This window comes from Taudactylus pleione, unplaced genomic scaffold (assembly GCF_031769625.1).
Source record: "Taudactylus pleione unplaced genomic scaffold, aTauple2 ptg000728l, whole genome shotgun sequence".
Classification (NCBI taxonomy): domain Eukaryota; kingdom Metazoa; phylum Chordata; class Amphibia; order Anura; family Myobatrachidae; genus Taudactylus; species Taudactylus pleione.
Window position 1 is genome coordinate 1,119,901 of NW_028285130.1, and position 21,888 is coordinate 1,141,788.

The following is a 21,888-nucleotide window of genomic DNA, read 5'->3' on the forward strand; positions in this document are numbered from 1 at the left end:
CTTTCCAAAATGATTTTATAATCTAATATTTGTGTGAAAAATTGATACATAAGAGAAAAATAAGCTTACCTATGGCTGGTGGTAGGGAGAGTGTGTAGAGCTATTAGCAGGTCTACCAACAGTGCAAACATCAAAGTGTAAACAATATAAAATAAAGCTAAAGCCATGAGGTGCTTCCAATTGTCATGCAATGGGCGAGTGAAGAATTCAATTTTTTATCAGAAATTATATTGGGATTCAGAGGTGGATACAGAAGTACCTGCAGCTGCAATCGCCCATTTGCGACTTTATACAAATGCCTCTACAAAGTCCTTTGCTTGTGTACCCCCTTACAATGTCCATACACTCAGTAATACCGATTGGTCGCAGTATTGCAAAACCAACCTGGTTTTGCCTTTAAAACGATTGCCGATTTAAAACATCAGATGGACTTGTCGATGCCTGCAAGTCACAAGTTATTACATTTCCACCTTTGTCTGGCACATTTTATTTGACTTTATAAATCACAGGCCATTACATCTAGTGACTTGTACCTTCAACTTTATGACAAAATAAGGACAGTGACTGTCAGGATTTTATGGTAATTTTTCTGTCACATATGACAGAAATATTACTGGAATCTCATGACTTTTAGCAAAACTGAGGGCTATTACATACCAGCCTTATTGTCTTCAGGATGTCAGTTACACATTTGTATTTTAAACATACAACCGAGCATAGCAGATGGTTTGTGCTGCAATTCGGCGATCACAGGGCCGGGGCTAGGGTGTTTGGGTCCCCCTGCAAACTATAAATTTGTGCTCTCTCACAAATATGTCCTTTTGACATGTCTCTTTACATAGGGATAATATTTTATATATTGTTTTACATTTCTATATTTTATTTATTATTATAGTATTTTAAAAAGGGATAGTGTGCACCGAAAGCACGCATCATTAAGGGGTGTGGCCTCATGGGAAGGGGCGTGGTCACACAAGAATACCATTTTACAATACACTGCACAGTAGTGTCTGTTATTTACATTCCATCACAAAGTAGTACCCCTTACCCCTTATATACACTGGGCCACACAGTAGTGTCCCTTATACATGTTATGCCACACAGTAGAGCGACTTATATATATTAAACCACACAGTAGTACCTCTTATACACATAATGCCACAGTAGAGCCCCTTATATACATTAAACCACACAGTAGTACCTCTTATACACATAATGCCACAGTAGAGCCCCTTATATACATTAAACCACACAGTAGTACCTCTTATACACATATACACATAATGCCACAGTAGAGCCTCTTATATACATTATGCCACAGTAGAGCTCTTTATACACATTACGCCAAAGAAGAGCCCCTCATCTCCATCATTATCATCATCATCATCATCATTCCTCTTCCCCTTCCAGTCCCTGCAGGCACTGTGGGAGATGGGGGGAGGGCGGAGCAGTGTAATAATGTATATTAGTTGCATGGCACCTGGCAGAGGAGGACCCGGGTACACCACTACTATTATACATTGCACCGGCTGTCTGCCTGTCATACAGTTTGATAGGTGCAGTGGCAGCTGGCAGCAACAGTGGACACAGCAGCAGCAGGCAGGAAGAGTGCCTCTCCAGCCTGGCGCCTCCCTGCAATGCATGCCTTTGCTGAGTGTGTTGCAACAGCCCTGGGCATGCAAGGTTTTGTAGTTTGCTGTCGTGGTCTAGTGTTCACCACACAAGAAAATTCCCAAATTAACGTGACACATGTGCAAACCAGCTCACATGAGATTGTACTTTGCATTTTTGTTTCCTACCTGTCTGTTTGCACAGCACAATTTTGTATTTGCAAGCATTAAGCAAGCAATTTACATATTTCCAACAGCTAGAATGCTCCTTTTTGGGTTAAAAAAATGTCAGCTGCATTTTAATACTAAGTGAAGCAGAGGTGCTGATACCATCTGCTTTTTATTGCACATGTAATACACATTATCCTTTTTTTAAATTGTTTTCTTTTCCTATTAACGATTATGCTATCTCTGTTCTCCTTGCAAATAAGCAGAAGTTAAAAGTTGTATTCAATTCAATCAGCAGTGTAATGATGATAGCGGCATATGTCATGGTAAAATCCATTTCATGTCATAAAAAAATGAAATGCTTATCATGATTACTGTTAACTTATTTTTGAGACACACAGATGGTCAGGTACTGTCTAACAAGACGGCAAATTATAAAAGGTCCATTAAATAACATGGACACAGATTCCCCAGCTGCTCTCTCTGAGATTTGCTTGACTTGATTTTTTTTATTATTAATATTCATGGTGACAATTTGTTTCTCTTACTTGTTTCCCCATTAATGGTAGGACAGAAAAATGAAAACTCTGCTGACACCCTGAAGCAATCAGTAGCTCTTATCAAACAATATTTTATGTGTAAGAATAAATAGTGAGAAAATGCCATGACCTGTTTCATAAGATGTGCGCTTCTTATTGCTTTCAGCCACAGAATTCCCATAAATGTGTAAAGGAAGAACGCATTTATATAGTATATGACTTGTAAACTTTAAATAGTGCAACACATAAAAGGAGAAAAAATATAATTTTATAGATATATTAAATATGCCTCCAAAAGATTAAGGTCACCACTGTTATAGTTTATAATGTTATATTTGAAAATATATTTTATAATCAATTAGAGTTTGTTTTGTACCCAGCTATAAAAATATATACTGTAACTAAATTCATTGCATTTAACGGCATTCATGCATATTTACTAATTCATCTTGCTGGGTGGAACTGTTAGTTCTAGATACCTTGATGGAAGCTATCACTAGTTGAGATGCAGTTGAAATAAGCCAGGTCCAATAGCTGTAAAACAGGTATGGGGAATTTCATGGTTAAGATGTAAATTAAGATAATTGATAGAACTTAGCAGATGGACTATCATCCAATTGGTATATAAATGGATTCCAAGAAGTCCAAGGGTGGACATCCTCTTTGAATTAAAAAAAGTTAAAAGATTCTCCTTGAATTTGCCCATGCTGCCCCCCCCCCATTAGAACTTACTCCCTCCCTATCAGACTCTCCACCTCTCTCAAAAGCTTCAAATATGTTCTTGCAAACCATTTTCTTATTAAGTCCTACCAGCTCTCTTCCTAACCCATGCCTTTTGCACATGCACATTGACTTACTCCTCTGTGTCATCCAAGCTTGACTGCTGGTCCTATATAAATTGCAAGATCTAAAGAACAGGACCTTCTTTCCTCATGTACTCTTACTTTCCTTAACTATACTATCATCTCCTCACCTTGATATTCTTTTTGAAATCAGTGGATCTGAAGTTGCCCATTAACTGGGGTATAAGTTCATCAAGGGCAAGCCGCACCTTATCTAATTTGGTATGCATCAATCCCCCTTTATTCCTACCTTTTATGCCTTCTTCCCATCTTTCATCTTGATGACAGCTTGTACAACTGTACTTGTCCATAGGTCTGGTTGCATCGTGTGGTGGGTGGTGGATGTGGTACATCACAATGTTGAATCTGTTGCTCTGTCTTGCTTGTTTGTTGATTTGTGGTGCCCTGCTTTGTTTGCTGCTACTTGGAGAACTAATGGAGTTGACTCTGGGCAGTGGCGTAATAAGGATCTTTGGAGCCCAGGGCAAGATGAAAAATGGCACCTCCTCCTCCCCCCACTTTGTGCATGCCAAAATAGTTGGCATGACCACATGTCACAAAGGGGTATTGCCACTGAAAAATGGGGACGTGTCAACATGACATGCCACCATTTTTCATCACTCTGGGAACATTCCTATCCATTCCATATGCACCTTAATTCCCCCAGAAGTAATGCCCAGGGCCGGATTATAGGCGGGGCACACATAGAGGGCCTCGACACACTGACCCACTACAATGGAGGCCAATTCCAGGATCGGGGGGATCTCGTGATTTTAGGCCAAAAACACTGAGATTGAACGGCGCATTGTGCAGTTTGGCCGGGCAGCATTTAGCTTAGAGCGTGCTGCCCGGCCCTCGGTGGCACACGCAGCTCGGTGTGCAGGCTGTGTGTGGCATAGCAGGTGTGACTTCAGAGGTCAAACAGCATGCTGCGCAGCCCCATGCCGGCCCGTCCCCTCAGCGGCCGCGGAGGTGAGCAGCACTGCAGAGTGCATATTGACTGGGAGTGGGGACTGAGGGAGCCAGAGCTGGAATGCCACAGTTGCCTCCTTAGCTGGACTCTGGACTGTCGCCTCCGCCGCCACTGCTGTGTGAAGAGGATGAAGGAAAGGATTGAGTAGCAGAACAGAGATTGTTCTGTGTGCTGCACTGCCTGGAGAGTTTTTTCATGTTTTTTTTTTTTATTAGTGTGGTGCTGGCTGGGGCTGCCATAAAAGTAGTTTTATTTCTGTGGGTGGCCCTAAAAATAAGATTATTTTTTTTTTTGGTCCTGTGGGTCCCCACAAGTTTGTTGCCCAGGGGCCCCACAGACCTTAATCCGGCACTGGTAATGCCCCTTATGCATTGCTCCCAATAGTAGTGCCCCTTATGCAGTGCCCCAAAAGTAGTACCCTTTATGCAGTCCCTGCCCACAGCAGTAGTGCTCCTTATCCAATGCCCCCTGTAGTTGTGCCTCTTATGCAGTACCCCCAGTAGTGTCCCTTATGCAGTGCTCCCAGTAGTGCCACTTATACAGTGCCCCCAGTAGTGCAGTCCGCACTACACACTGCCAACTTTGCCACTACACACTGCCAACTGCCGGGTCCAACAGCACCCAGGGCGACCCCCTTTAGTTAAGCCACTGGCTCTGGGTTTACCCAGTTATAGCAACTGTACATGCATATGTGTAGCTATTGACTGCCATGTTTATATATTCTTTGTCCTGTTATGTTTGTACTGTACAGATGTGTCCTCATACACCTATAGTAGCCTCAATATGCCATGCGGCACAAGATACCTGGAGTGTGTGAACCACATCAAGCGATGTCACAAAGCAGCTTTTTCTTTAAAATGTGCATCTTATTCACTTCGCAGATGCAGCAAAACACCACACAATCTGTACAAGAGACACCAGGCTTTGTCTTTTACCACACATTCATTAGTTTTATATATGTAAATAGTCGCAGCTGCAACACAATGGAACGTGGGATTGAAAAAGCTGCAGCTGCTGCATTGTAGCACTTTGTATACAGATTCAGACTCATTCACACTCAGATGTACACGTGTCGCATATCAAATTAATCAGTGTAATTTGGTTAAGCGGTTTAGTCACATTGCGACTGATACACATTTTGGGTTAAAGAAATGCAAAAGGTACCCGGCGCAAGACATGTCGCACAGGACTGCGGCAACAGTGTATGAGAACACATTTGTACTTTTGTAAGCACTTTTAATTGTTCTGCAGACTCCTTTTGGTATCCTACAATTAAAGGATCTATATAATAATCCCCTAAAGTCTGTCCCATATCCTACAGTACCATGCATACACAGTGGGAGCCAGGGCGCATTGCCCCTACAATGGCTCTCACTGGTAGGGATGTGCATGAGTGATGTGACTTTTCTAGGGGTGCGTGAATGACATGATTTTAGTGGTTCACACACAATGCACTGTAAGCTCAGATTTGGACTTCCAGTTGCAGTTTCAATAAAAAATAAATAAAATAGAAATAAAAATAAGTTAAGAATAGTAAATCTTCAGTGAACAATAGTGGGATAATCCCTAAATTGCCATGGGAAGGTCAGAAATACATGGCAAGCTCCTAATAGATAAGCTTCCCTTGCCTTTGTTGGCCCTTTTTTCTACCCTGCTAGACACTTCCTCTTCCTGAAATAACCATTAGGGACATCAGCTTTTCTCATTTTGAAGCCTTGAGCAGAACAGTCAACAGGAGATATTATGAGCTGGTAAATGCACAGAAGTACATTAAATTGACCACAGGCATATAAGATGCTACAATATTGGCCAAGGAATCAAGCACAGTTTAGTCTTGCGCTTCATCTGTATATTATTACAAAAAAGGCTACTGTCATCTATTTTAAACAGTGAGATAACCTTACTTATTCTGAATCTTTCAGAAGTAGAAAATGATGGTACAAAAATGTATATTACTACAATGGTTCCGCTATTTCTTTAAATAACTCTCTAACTTTTGTACTTATTGTATGTCACTCTTATTTCAGTGGGCATCGTGAGTTCCAGTATCATTATTACATGAATGACCCAAGCTAGTTTACTTTATTGCAGTTAACCCAGGGAAAGAGCGCATTTCAGAAGACTAAAGTAACACCAACGATCGCTAAGATGGGAATTTTCTATCCACTCAAATCAGACTCTGCATGATAAAGCATTTTACTAGGGATGCTATGACAACAGTCATTGTGACTTGGAGTGACTATGTTATAGGGTAGTGGTCTGATGTATGAAGTGTGCATAAGGTAACATTATATACAAGCTGCTAGTAAGGGTTACCTACTAAATGCCACTTTGGTGTTTATCATAAAGCAATTCTTTCAAAGTGGCAGATTTTTTTTTCAAATTTGCCACCGTTTTTGTCTTTAATAAAATTGCTATGGTAAAAACTGATTACAAAATAATAAAAATCCATGGATTTAAAAAAAAAAAAACAATCACTATTGGATTATTAAACATATTTGGGTCTATTATGCCTATATAAAGAAAAAAATGGAAAAAATACAACACTCAAATGTATACTTGATCGGTAAACATTGTTACATTTTATAATGTGTGCCATGAAACTACATACCTCTGGAATCTGCAGAGTTATAAAATACTAATCATTGTTACGTGAAGTCAGTATTTATAACAGAAACAATATATACAGTATAATAACAGAATAGATGCACTTGTTTAATTCAGTTTCAAATCATGTAGAATTGTTGAGTTTCTGTTATCACAACACTTGTCTAATATATACTTTTCTACCAAGACTCAACATAAATCCATCTTTTCTTTAAGCTCCATTACCCAATACACTAAAAGGAAACATATATATCATGGTTCTTTACCACCGAGTCAAATGATAATGACCTATTTTGCAATGGAAAGAGGCAACCGTGTCCTGGTCGATTAGTTAAGAATTCTTTGCTTACCAAGAGAAAGCTTTTTGGAATAAGAGTTTCCTTTTGACATGATTTGGAAATTCACATATTAAATTCTCTTGAAGCTGTGCAACAACCTTTCATAGTTGCTTCACACTGATTCCTCTTTTTCCACTTCACTGAACCTATTGAACTTCATTGCAAATGTTATTTGAGCTGGTAACAAGTGACAGACTTTGAAATGTAATGGGAAATGCCTCTCACTTAGGCAAAGTAAAAATGCTCCCAGTATATTAGTAGAGGTGATGCAGGAATTTATCACTATGGAAAAATAATTTTCAATTTCGTTGGCAAAAAAAGTTCAAAAAACAGCACAATAAACTTTTCATAACTTTCCTGGGCTCAGGAAATGTTATACTGTACCTTATATAAATCTACATAATAAAGGGTCAAATTCATAATATGAAAGGACTGGTTCCAACTTAGATTATTTTTGTTTTATTAAATAGCAAGTTAAATACCTTTTAAGCATGCATTTGATAGCCATTTATCCTAGCTATCTGCTTACAAATCAATATATAATTTTCAAAATCTTTAGTTGGCATGAACAAATGCTTGCCAGCCACATACACAGTCAGTCTGCAACACATATACAGGCTTCCGGCTCTGTGATGACTGAAAGGGGAGAAGGAGGATGTCACAGTCCAGACAGAGCTCAGATATGTGTACCAAAGCATTTCTGCATCATATGCCATGTGACTGTAGTTGCCATGGTAGTCCAAAATCATAAATCATTTAAAAATAGCCCTTGAAGAAAAAAAATGATTTTCTTCATGACATTCTACTTTAAACAACCATACAAAAGTTCATTCCTACAGCATCACAGAGAAGAGCATATTAGACATCTACACTGTAAGCTCGGGAAGAGCCTTCTCTATCGTCTGCTTCACATTCTTTGGCAAACTCATATGTACTTGTCTTGTTTATAATATATAATTTGAATTTCTAATAATTTGGTATCTGCCCCTTAGCTCTGAAAAAAACCTTCCTGCACCACCCTCTTCTTTTTCAATATGTCTGCTCTCTTATACTGACAAATGTCTGCAATGGCCAGTGTTCCCAGCCAGACACTCCTGAATCCCACAATAATCTCATTGTACTTTTTTGTGATCCACATTTTACAATGAATATGAAATTGATTTCTCATGCACTAAAGCAAGGATAATTGATAAAATAGTATTTAAAGCTAACACTGTAATTGAAGCAAGTTACAGTGTTGAATATTTGAATTCACTCAAGTAAGTTACACATCTAGTACATTAACTCGCTGCTCAATATAAACTTAATCAGTGGCCTCACTAGGGTGGTGCTGAGCACACCCGGTAACACCGTCCCATGGGATGACACCAAAATAGAGTTGCTCTGTTATTGTGATGTCACTCTCTCAGATGGTGTCACAAAGCAGCGTGAAGTGGTGATGGATGACGCACACATGCGTGCATCCTTCACTGTACTGGGAGTGGCTGGGGGCTGCCAAGCAGCTCCTGGAGAGCTGGGCAAGCCCTCAGCATGACAAAATATCACACATCAGTGGGCATGTGGTCCCAGACATGAGGTTATTTCCCCTGTCACCCTGTTGTGATTCCTTGAATCCACACCGGGTGTCACTACCCATAGTGACGCCACTGAACTCAATTTGTGTGACAATATGCACCTTTCTAATTAGATATGAGTGAACTTCCCCAGTATCCTGTACAGCCACCCAAAGAGTCCAGTGTTGTACTTCCCAGTGCCAGCGGCCCTACCCCCACAGCTTGACATCAAGACATCACATCTTCAGGGGTGTGGCCAGATCAGGGCAAAAAAATCCCTTGCTCCTGTACTGTCTCACTGTGAATAGTTCAATAGATTTCAGATAATTGGCAAAAAAAAATTCTAACCCATGGTGTCACGACCAGCCGGCCGATTCTCCAGATACCTCAATCTGAGAATCGCCAACAGTGACTTATGGTTACCTCAGCACGTGCGGTTACTCTAACACGGTTCTGCCACCACCAACGAAGTTAACGGGAGTCGTTAGGTTCTCCCCTTAAATCTCAATATGCACACTCACTTACATATAAGTACGTAGCTTTGACCTCGCAGGCTCGTGAATTCGACAAGAACACGGAGAATACACTGGATTAAGAATGTTTAATCCGAAAAATATTTCCAAGGTTATTGATTACAAAAAAAGGTAGTACAAATATGGACAATACAAATATATCACAAATAGGTTTCAGAAAGTAAAAGGAATTAAAAATGAAAAAGAACCCAGAGTCTTTACATCTAGACTCAGTCGTGAAGGAGACACAGGAGCATTGGATTCTGGCCAGTCGTCAGGACTCTCCTTGGGCACAAGAACACTTATCACTGAGGGAGATGCATAGTTATACCCTCACAGCTGCACTAGCCCCCACCTTTGGGGTTTTCACTCTTTCATTGCTGTACACTGGGCATTAAGAAATCGGCCACACCCTTCCATATTGTCTATAGGAAGTAGGGGATCTTGAAACAGTGTGAAGGGGTCTTTAGAAACCAATAAGCAGGTAACATACCCTACGTTCCTGTCATCTCCCTCCTAAAGGATTTTATATCCCATGACCTGGCTTGACCAGGTCTGACCATCTGCATTAAGGATGTAGCTCTCCCCAAACTTTATGGCCTGTAGAGAGAAGAGATGGTTATCTAGATGCCTGGTTCCAGGAAGACAAATCTCCTCCAAGCTTTGTATTCCTACAGGTCAAATACAGGACACTGCCTAGAAACCATGTTGATACACACATTTATATATATATATTTACATGACATCATTCCTGGCGATTATTCTCTGGAATAAACACCACACCTCCCCCTGAAGATGGGCACAGGAGAGACAGTGATCCACCTATCACATTCTCTCCTGTGACCCCTAATACCATGTCACCTCATGGCAGTGCAGCAGCTTCTAAATCCACCAAGGGGTCAGATTTCTGATCATTTTTATTTAGGTGACACATGGCTATTACACAAGCTTCCATGTTATGCCAAGCTATGAGCAAATTACTGTGGTGCACAGTCTGCCTCTTCCACCCATCCCCTTGTGCCAATATATTATTGATATCTTGGAGATGTGGTACTAGTAGCTGGGGACTTTCCCAGGCAGCCTGTAGCTTGGTCAGCTGCATAGGGCTCAGCACCAGGCCCTTTTGGCCTAACTCAATTGTACCCTCCCTCATGCTGCAGTCATACCAGAGCTTCTATTTCTCCTGAGCAGTATTCAGATCGTTCTGCGCCATTCCCCTTAGGGACTGCAATTTCTCCCTGAATGTCACCATGTATGACACCACTGACATTTCAGGGGGAATCAATTTACCTTCCCACTCTTTCCTAACCAAATCTAAGTGGTTGCACACCCTGCACCTGCATAGGAGTCCAGAGGGTTCCTGCGGCACATCGCAGTATGGCAAGAGGAGATGCGGCAGGAACCTCTCCTGGTCTCTTCCCTGGGATTTCACAAATGTCCTAAGTATTTGGTTTAGGGTGCTGGAGTGGGATTCAGACCGGTGGGAGTACTCGGCAGTACCTAACATAGACACAACCTTCTCATCAATCTTAGGGGTAGACCATGCAGTCATAGCCTCCACCATGTCTGGTTGTGGGTGAAGGATACCTCCTTCTACCCTGTGCCTGGAGTACGGCACCTCACTCATGCCTTCTGGGCAGTCCTGGGCCTCCAGCTCATCTGACCTGGTCTGAATCACTGATGGTTCAGGTAGGGAGTACTTCCCTTTATCACTCTGCCCTGGCTCCATCTCCTTACACAGTATCTGGGAGTGATCATTGTCAATCTCTAGCTCCCTGAGACCTACAACAGGAAAGGGAACTTTTACAACCTCAATGTCAGTCATTGGAGAGAAAGTACAATCAGACACCACATTTTTAAAAAGTTGATCACCAGCCTGCACTTCTAATTCAAGGGGTAGGATCAGCTGTGACTCTGACACACCCTCCTCCCTCACAGGATCATCTAATGCATTGCTATCCAGCATTCCAGTCAGGTCCTCCTCCAACAGCCCAGTGGGGGGTGTATGGCTTATGACTGGGTCAGTGGTGTGTGACAGGATCACAGGCTCAGCAGCAGGAAGTATGAGGCTAAGGGTCTCTCTGTCATAGTTAGTTGGGGCTAGAATCCTTTCCTCCCCCTCATGACCTGTCTTAGCACAGAGATACATCACATACTGGGAACTATATACTTTGGCCCTGATACCTGGACCATCAGTTGCCATACAAACATGGGTGGACTCTAACACATTACTGACCCTACCAGATTCCATCTTGAAAACTTCCTGTCTTCCTAGATCTGCTGGAATGAGGGTCTGTGTGTGAGGGTGGGGAGACTTTGGACACACAATATTACTGTCCTCGGTGACTACTAGCAGACCACTGCTCATTCCTTCAGGGATTGCTGCACAGCTCCTCTGTGCTGCTTCCTCCCTGGTACTTACAATTAGGGTAGGAGTCACATCAGACACACGTTTACACATTTCGTTACCATCAATCCCTGGTACTAGTAATTTTTCCAGATCATTTGCACCAGGGACTGGAGTAATTTCACCAGTACCAGATACAGTGGGACACTCAGCTATGCCAGTAACTGCACCTTGTTGTACAACCCTGACACTTCTCTCTGAAGATATTTCATTTTTCACAAAAATTATATCTGGTTTCCCTTCTTGGTATTCCTGGCTGATTCTAACATGCTTCCCTTCCTGACCTGCTCGGCTAACTCGTGCTCTTACAGATTCCAGGCTAAGGTCAGTGTCCTGTGCAGCTTTGATAGCATCTCTCTGGACTACCTGGTCACTGTAAGGAGTTAGGGCAGCAGCTGCCCTGCCCTTTCACAATTCAGTGTCTGAGACTGACCTGTGTACAGGGAGGGAGGGGGGATGAGGGGGATTAACCTCTATTGAGCTGGTTTCCACACCTGCAAGGGTTAACTCACAGCCCCTCTGCGCTGCTGTGGGCCGGGTCATTACTGTAAATGAAGGGGTTACATTGGACTCATTGTTGCATACCGTATTCACTCCAACCCCTGATGATGGTACATTTGCAATATCATCTGTTAACAGTACATTACACAGTTTTTCATTAGGGTACACCATCAGACCCAGTTCTGACTGACCGGACTCCAGCCTGTGGAACTGCAAAGGGTTATCTGCTAGAACAGAACTTTGTACATCACTGATACAATCACATTCATTTGTACTCATGCTGGGTCGGTCAGCAGGGGTCACCTGGGGAAAAACTGGGTTAGATTGTACCTTTGCATCATTTACAACATAATTCTCATTTACATATTTAGTTTGCATTTTCCCCAAATCACACCCCAACAGTACTGTAGCAGGTAAATTGTCCAGCACCCCAACATCCCGGATACCTCTCCCAACTCCACAGTCAAGATACACACGAGCCATAGGCACCTCTGGGTGCACCCCACCCACTCCCCGCACTGTAATAGTCTTCCCTGGAATAATATCCTCGGGACCCACTAAGGCTGGGTGGATGAGAGTCAGGTCTGAGCCAGAGTCTAATAGCCCAAGTGCAACTTGGTGTCCTACCTGGACCGCTTGTAGATTGTCCCGGGGGTGTCCTTGGGGCCCTTCCACACACAGGATGGCTGGCACAGGTTTCCCTGCTGGGCCACTCACAGGAGCGGGTGTTGATCTTTTCTTCTTGGGGCAATCGACACTGATGTGCCTCAGCTCATTGCATGTAAAACACCTGCGGCCAGTTGCCAAAACAGGTTTTCCCCCCGCCCCCCCAAAAGGTGCAGCAACAGCTGGCTTTGAAGGGTACCGCGGGGGTGATCCTCCAGGTCGTCTCTCTCTCCATGCCGCTTGTCCTGGCATCCCCCAACTCTTCTTCACCACAGAAGCCCGAATGCTGGTGTACTTGTCTGCCAGGCTGGCAGCCTCCTGAGATGTTTTGGGATCCCGATCCAGGACCCACTCTTTGACCTCCGCTGGACACAGTGCGAGGAACTGTTCCTGGAGAATAAGGTCCTTTAGTTTGTCAAAGTCCGTCACCTGCAATCCATCAACCCACTGATGCAACAGGGTTGACAATTGTGCTAACAGTCCCGCATAGGTATCAGAGGGACTGCGCTTTGAGTCTCTGAACTTTTGTCGATAAGCCTCAGGGGTGATGTTGAAACGCTGTAACAAGGCTTTTTTAATCGCAGCATAATCACCATCCAGTTCCTGGGGAAGATCTGCAAACGCCTCCAAAGCTTTTCCTCTCAGCCCAGGGGTTAAATAACTTGCCCATTCACTGCGGTCCAGTGCAAACTGTCGGCAAGTCTTTTCAAACCCCCTCAGGAATGTATCGAGGTCGCCATCCTTCTCCAATACAGGAAATTGATCATGTCGGGGCGTTTTCCTACCCGGTTCACAGGTAGCATTCTGTCCGCGGAGTTTGGCCTTCTCCAGCTGGAACACGCGCTCAGCCTGGCGCTCCTCAGCCGCAGCCTGGCGCTCTGCAGCCTCAGCTTCTCGGACTGCCTTCCGCTCGGCAGCTTCTGCTTCCTGGTCAGCTCAGCGTCCAGCAGCTTCCCTGTCCGCAGACGTTTGGAACTGCTGCATCAGCTGCAGAGTTGTGGCAGCAGAGTCCCTGTCCTTCATATGCCTGGCAGCAGTTTGAAGGAAACTCTCTAGTGTAGACTCACTTGACCCAGCAGAGGTGTCCGACCCCCGCTGTGCATCTGTTGTAAGGTCCAGTACAGACTGCGCCTCTGCAGCAGGGTTGTTCATTGTCTGGCCACCTTCAGCAACAAGATTCTGATCCGCCACTTGGAGTAATTGGGCCAGTTGATCCTTGTTCTGGCCCTTCCAGGCAATGTTTCTCTCCATACACATGGCCACAAGGTCATCTCTTTTCTGTTGCAGGTACTCTGTGGTCATTCTGGACCTCAAACTAATTGCCAAATAAAATAGAAAAGAAAAACAAGAGAGGGGGGGGGAACAGAAACTATTTGCTATGTATGTCCGTTTAAAATCTAAACCTTGAGCGTAATTCTCCAGTAAATTTATGATGTAGTTTCTCTCAAGAATTACACACCATTAATTCACTTAAGTTCTTGTGATAAAAACAAAAATTATCATCATCCCAACGCTTGCCACCAATTTGTCACGACCAGCCGGCCGATTCTCCAGATACCTCAATCTGAGAATCGCCACCAGTGACTTATGGTTACCTCAGCACGTGCGGTTACTCTAACACGGTTCTGCCACCACCAACGAAGTTAACGGGAGTCGTTAGGTTCTCCCCTTAAATCTCAATATGCACACTCACTTACATATAAGTACGTAGCTTTGACCTCACAGGCTCGTGAATTCGACAAGAACACGGAGAATACACTGGATTAAGAATGTTTAATCCGAAAAATATTTCCAAGGTTATTGATTACAGAAAAAGGTAGTACAAATATGGACAATACAAATATATCACAAATAGGTTTCAGAAAGTAAAAGGAATTAAAAATGAAAAAGAACCCAGAGTCTTTACATCTAGACTCAGTCGTGAAGGAGACACAGTAGCATTGGATTCTGGCCAGTCGTCAGGACTCTCCTTGGGCACAAGAACACTTATCACTGAGGGAGATGCATAGTTATACCCTCACAGCTGCACTAGCCCCCACCTTTGGGGTTTTCACTCTTTCATTGCTGTACACTGGGCATTAAGAAATCGGCCACACCCTTCCATATTGTCTATAGGAAGTAGGGGATCTTGAAACAGTGTGAAGGGGTCTTTAGAAACCAATAAGCAGGTAACATACCCTACATTCCTGTCATCTCCCTCCTAAAGGATTTTATATCCCATGACCTGGCTTGACCAGGTCTGACCATCTGCATTAAGGATGTAGCTCTCCCCAAACTTTATGGCCTGTAGAGAGAAGAGATGGTTATCTAGATGCCTGGTTCCAGGAAGACAAATCTCCTCCAAGCTTTGTATTCCTACAGGTCAAATACAGGACACTGCCTAGAAACCATGTTGATACACACATTTATATATATATATTTACATGACATCATTCCTGGCGATTATTCTCTGGAATAAACACCACACCTCCCCCTGAAGATGGGCACAGGAGAGACAGTGATCCACCTATCACATTCTCTCCTGTGACCCCTAATACCATGTCACCTCATGGCAGTGCAGCAGCTTCTAAATCCACCAAGGGGTCAGATTTCTGATCATTTTTATTTAGGTGACACATGGCTATTACACAAGCTTCCATGTTATGCCAAGCTATGAGCAAATTACTGTGGTGCACAGTCTGCCTCTTCCACCCATCCCCTTGTGCCAATATATTATTGATATCTTGGAGATGTGGTACTAGTAGCTGGGGACTTTCCCAGGCAGCCTGTAGCTTGGTCAGCTGCATAGGGCTCAGCACCAGGCCCTTTTGGCCTAACTCAATTGTACCCTCCCTCATGCTGCAGTCATACCAGAGCTTCTATTTCTCCTGAGCAGTATTCAGATCGTTCTGCGCCATTCCCCTTAGGGACTGCAATTTCTCCCTGAATGTCACCATGTATGACACCACTGACATTTCAGGGGGAATCAATTTACCTTCCCACTCTTTCCTAACCAAATCTAAGTGGTTGCACACCCTGCACCTGCATAGGAGTCCAGAGGGTTCCTGCGGCACATCGCAGTATGGCAAGAGGAGATGCGGCAGGAACCTCTCCTGGTCTCTTCCCTGGGATTTCACAAATGTCCTAAGTATTTGGTTTAGGGTGCTGGAGTGGGATTCAGACCGGTGGGAGTACTCGGCAGTACCTAACAGACACAACCTTCTCATCAATCTTAGGGGTAGACCATGCAGTCATAGCCTCCACCATGTCTGGTTGTGGGTGAAGGATACCTCCTTCTACCCTGTGCCTGGAGTACGGCACCTCACTCATGCCTTCTGGGCAGTCCTGGGCCTCCAGCTCATCTGACCTGGTCTGAATCACTGATGGTTCAGGTAGGGAGTACTTCCCTTTATCACTCTGCCCTGGCTCCATCTCCTTACACAGTATCTGGGAGTGATCATTGTCAATCTCTAGCTCCCTGAGACCTACAACAGGAAAGGGAACTTTTACAACCTCAATGTCAGTCATTGGAGAGAAAGTACAATCAGACACCACATTTTTAAAAAGTTGATCACCAGCCTGCACTTCTAATTCAAGGGGTAGGATCAGCTGTGACTCTGACACACCCTCCTCCCTCACAGGATCATCTAATGCATTGCTATCCAGCATTCCAGTCAGGTCCTCCTCCAACAGCCCAGTGGGGGGTGTATGGCTTATGACTGGGTCAGTGGTGTGTGACAGGATCACAGGCTCAGCAGCAGGAAGTATGAGGCTAAGGGTCTCTCTGTCATAGTTAGTTGGGGCTAGAATCCTTTCCTCCCCCTCATGACCTGTCTTAGCACAGAGATACATCACATACTGGGAACTATATACTTTGGCCCTGATACCTGGACCATCAGTTGCCATACAAACATGGGTGGACTCTAACACATTACTGACCCTACCAGATTCCATCTTGAAAACTTCCTGTCTTCCTAGATCTGCTGGAATGAGGGTCTGTGTGTGAGGGTGGGGAGACTTTGGACACACAATATTACTGTCCTCGGTGACTGCTAGCAGACCACTGCTCATTCCTTCAGGGATTGCTGCACAGCTCCTCTGTGCTGCTTCCTCCCTGGTACTTACAATTAGGGTAGGAGTCACATCAGACACACGTTTACACATTTCGTTACCATCAATCCCTGGTACTAGTAATTTTTCCAGATCATTTGCACCAGGGACTGGAGTAATTTCACCAGTACCAGATACAGTGGGACACTCAGCTATGCCAGTAACTGCACCTTGTTGTACAACCCTGACACTTCTCTCTGAAGATATTTCATTTTTCACAAAAATTATATCTGGTTTCCCTTCTTGGTATTCCTGGCTGATTCTAACATGCTTCCCTTCCTGACCTGCTCGGCTAACTCGTGCTCTTACAGATTCCAGGCTAAGGTCAGTGTCCTGTGCAGCTTTGATAGCATCTCTCTGGACTACCTGGTCACTGTAAGGAGTTAGGGCAGCAGCTGCCCTGCCCTTTCACAATTCAGTGTCTGAGACTGACCTGTGTACAGGGAGGGAGGGGGGATGAGGGGGATTAACCTCTATTGAGCTGGTTTCCACACCTGCAAGGGTTAACTCACAGCCCCTCTGCGCTGCTGTGGGCCGGGTCATTACTGTAAATGAAGGGGTTACATTGGACTCATTGTTGCATACCGTATTCACTCCAACCCCTGATGATGGTACATTTGCAATATCATCTGTTAACAGTACATTACACAGTTTTTCATTAGGGTACACCATCAGACCCAGTTCTGACTGACCGGACTCCAGCCTGTGGAACTGCAAAGGGTTATCTGCTAGAACAGAACTTTGTACATCACTGATACAATCACATTCATTTGTACTCATGCTGGGTCGGTCAGCAGGGGTCACCTGGGGAAAAACTGGGTTAGATTGTACCTTTGCATCATTTACAACATAATTCTCATTTACATATTTAGTTTGCATTTTCCCCAAATCACACCCCAACAGTACTGTAGCAGGTAAATTGTCCAGCACCCCAACATCCCGGATACCTCTCCCAACTCCACAGTCAAGATACACACGAGCCATAGGCACCTCTGGGTGCACCCCACCAACTCCCCGCACTGTAATAGTCTTCCCTGGAATAATATCCTCGGGACCCACTAAGGCTGGGTGGATGAGAGTCAGGTCTGAGCCAGAGTCTAATAGCCCAAGTGCAACTTGGTGTCCTACCTGGACCGCTTGTAGATTGTCCCGGGGGTGTCCTTGGGGCCCTTCCACACACAGGATGGCTGGCACAGGTTTCCCTGCTGGGCCACTCACAGGAGCGGGTGTTGATCTTTTCTTCTTGGGGCAATCGACACTGATGTGCCTCAGCTCATTGCATGTAAAACACCTGCGGCCAGTTGCCAAAACAGGTTTTCCCCCCGCCCCCCCAAAAGGTGCAGCAACAGCTGGCTTTGAAGGGTACCGCGGGGGTGATCCTCCAGGTCATCTCTCTCTCCATGCCGCTTGTCCTGGCATCCCCCAACTCTTCTTCACCACAGAAGCCCGAATGCTGGTGTACTTGTCTGCCAGGCTGGCAGCCTCCTGAGACGTTTTGGGATCCCGATCCAGGACCCACTCTTTGACCTCCGCTGGACACAGTGCAAGGAACTGTTCCTGGAGAATAAGGTCCTTTAGTTTGTCAAAGTCTGTCACCTGCAATCCATCAACCCACTGATGCAACAGGGTTGACAATTGTGCTAACAGTCCCGCATAGGTATCAGAGGGACTGCGCTTTGAGTCTCTGAACTTTTGTCGATAAGCCTCAGGGGTGATGTTGAAACGCTGTAACAAGGCTTTTTTAATCGCAGCATAATCACCATCCAGTTCCTGGGGAAGATCTGCAAACGCCTCCAAAGCTTTTCCTCTCAGCCCAGGGGTTAAATAACTTGCCCATTCACTGCGGTCCAGTGCAAACTGTCGGCAAGTCTTTTCAAACCCCCTCAGGAATGTATCGAGGTCGCCATCCTTCTCCAATACAGGAAATTGATCATGCCGGGGCGTTTTCCTACCCGGTTCACAGGTAGCATTCTGTCCGCGGAGTTTGGCCATCTCCAGCTGGAACACACGCTCAGCCTGGCGCTCCTCAGCCGCAGCCTGGCGCTCTGCAGCCTCAGCCTCTCGGACTGCCTTCCGCTCGGCAGCTTCTGCTTCCTGGTCAGCTCGGCGTCCAGCAGCTTCCCTGTCCGCAGACGTTTGGAACTGCTGCATCAGCTGCAGAGTTGTGGCAGCAGAGTCCCTGTCCTTCATATGCCTGGCAGCAGTTTGAAGGAAACTCTCTAGTGTAGACTCACTTGACCCAGCAGAGGTGTCCGACCCCCGCTGTGCATCTGTTGTAAGGTCCAGTACAGACTGCGCCTCTGCAGCAGGGTTGTTCATTGTCTGGCCACCTTCAGCAACAAGATTCTGATCCGCCACTTGGAGTAATTGGGCCAGTTGATCCTTGTTCTGGCCCTTCCAGGCAATGTTTCTCTCCATACACATGGCCACAAGGTCATCTCTTTTCTGTTGCAGGTACTCTGTGGTCATTCTGGACCTCAAACTAATTGCCAAATAAAATAGAAAAGAAAAACAAGAGAGGGGGGGGGAACAGAAACTATTTGCTATGTATGTCCGTTTAAAATCTAAACCTTGAGCGTAATTCTCCGGTAAATTTATGATGTAGTTTCTCTCAAGAATTACACACCATTAATTCACTTAAGTTCTTGTGATAAAAACAAAAATTATCATCATCCCAACGCTTGCCACCAATTTGTCACGACCAGCCGGCCGATTCTCCAGATACCTCAATCTGAGAATCGCCACCAGTGACTTATGGTTACCTCAGCACGTGCAGTTACTCTAACACGGTTCTGCCACCACCAACGAAGTTAACGGGAGTCGTTAGGTTCTCCCCTTAAATCTCAATATGCACACTCACTTACATATAAGTACGTAGCTTTGACCTCACAGGCTCGTGAATTCGACAAGAACACGGAGAATACACTGGATTAAGAATGTTTAATCCGAAAAATATTTCCAAGGTTATTGATTACAGAAAAAGGTAGTACAAATATGGACAATACAAATATATCACAAATAGGTTTCAGAAAGTAAAAGGAATTAAAAATGAAAAAGAACCCAGAGTCTTTACATCTAGACTCAGTCGTGAAGGAGACACAGGAGCATTGGATTCTGGCCAGTCGTCAGGACTCTCCTTGGGCACAAGAACACTTATCACTGAGGGAGATGCATAGTTATACCCTCACAGCTGCACTAGCCCCCACCTTTGGGGTTTTCACTCTTTCATTGCTGTACACTGGGCATTAAGAAATCGGCCACACCCTTCCATATTGTCTATAGGAAGTAGGGGATCTTGAAACAGTGTGAAGGGGTCTTTAGAAACCAATAAGCAGGTAACATACCCTACATTCCTGTCATCTCCCTCCTAAAGGATTTTATATCCCATGACCTGGCTTGACCAGGTCTGACCATCTGCATTAAGGATGTAGCTCTCCCCAAACTTTATGGCCTGTAGAGAGAAGAGATGGTTATCTAGATGCCTGGTTCCAGGAAGACAAATCTCCTCCAAGCTTTGTATTCCTACAGGTCAAATACAGGACACTGCCTAGAAACCATGTTGATACACACATTTATATATATATATTTACATGACATCATTCCTGGCGATTATTCTCTGGAATAAACGCCACACATGGTGCTCTGCTCAATGCAATAAACTAAGCTTCATCTGTAGAAGTTAATTAATCAACTTGACTTGCCAAATAACAGATGGAGCTTACCCTGGTTTATTGAACCAGGATAGAATATAAATACTCCTGGTAATGCTTCAGTTAAAACATATATTGTATAGCTTATAATAATAATAATAATAATAATGTTATTTATATAGCACTTTTCTCCGAAAGGACTCAAAACGCTTTACATTTGCCTTTACAGCACAAAATATAAAACAAGCTTAACAAGGGAAATTAGTGAAATACTTGGATGAACAGGTGAGTCTTGAGTGTATTTTTGAAGGATTCTAGAGTGGAGGCTTCTCGACCTGTGCGGATAAGCGAGTTCCATAGAGTCAGAGCCACAAAGCTGAAAGCTCTACCCCCAGATGAATTCCAGGAGATTCTAGGTACTGTTAATAGCCCTTCATCAACAAATCCACTGGATCTGTTGATGAAGGACTATTAACAGTACCTACAATCTCCCGGAATTCTTCTGGGGGTAGAGCTTTCAGCTTTGTGGCTCCGACTCTATGGAACTCGCTTCCTCGCACAGATCAGAAGCTGCTTCAAGTACCTTGGGCCCTGGTCATGTAGGGCTTTGAAAGTCAGTAAGCCAATCTTGAAAACAATTTGTCATCTTACAGGCAGTCAGTAAAGGGAGTAAAGCACAGGTTTTCAAACTCTGTCCTCAGGACCCCAAACGGTGCATGTTTTCCATGTCTCCTCACAGAATCACCAGTGAAATAATTATCTCCACCTGTGGATCTTTTAAAATGTGTCAATGAGTAGTGAATACACCTTTGCACCTGCTGGGTGACCTGGAAAATATGACCTGTGTGGGGTCCTGAGGACTGAGTTTGAGAACCTCTGGAGTAAAGAATGGGTGTTATGTGGCTGGAACAGGGCTGGTTGGTTAAAAGCCTGGCAGCTGCATTTTGTACCATCTGCAACTGGAGCAATTCTTTTGCTGGGAGACCAAGGTAGAGGGCGTTGCAGTAGTTAGGTGCCCAATTGGAATTCCGTGGTCCATGGTATCAAATGCTGCAGAGAGATCCAGAGGTATTAAGATTGAACAATCACCTCTGTTTCTTGCCATCAGAAGATCATTAATCACACATACCAGGGCTGTTTCAGTACTATGTTTACTCCTGAATCCTGACTGGAATGGATCATAAATATCATGGGTAGACAGACAGGTTTCCAGTTGTGTTGCCACCATGTCTCAATGACCTTTCCTAGAAAAGGAAGGTTTGATACTGATCTGTAGTTGGTCATGCAGTCGTGGGTCTAACTTAGGTTTTTTAAGAAGCGGTCTAAAAATTGCTTCCTTCAGTGCTTCAGTAAAAATGCCTATCTGCAAAGTACATTGAACTATTTTTGCAATTACAGGGTCAATCATGTCCATACACCCTATGAGAAACTTA

The 21,888-nt window shown here is 44.3% G+C and overlaps 1 protein-coding gene and 2 pseudogenes across 1 annotated transcript in view; all 3 read right to left on the minus strand.

Moving 5' to 3' along the window:
* Nucleotides 1-14,027, minus strand: part of LOC148477281 (uncharacterized) — a 145,620-nt pseudogene extending 131,593 nt beyond the window's left edge.
* TMEFF2 (transmembrane protein with EGF like and two follistatin like domains 2) overlaps nt 1-21,888 on the minus strand; it is a 668,344-nt gene that overhangs the window by 433,407 nt on the left and 213,049 nt on the right. The window lies entirely within an intron of this gene.
* On the minus strand, nt 16,166-19,283 carry LOC148477282 (uncharacterized; annotated as a pseudogene).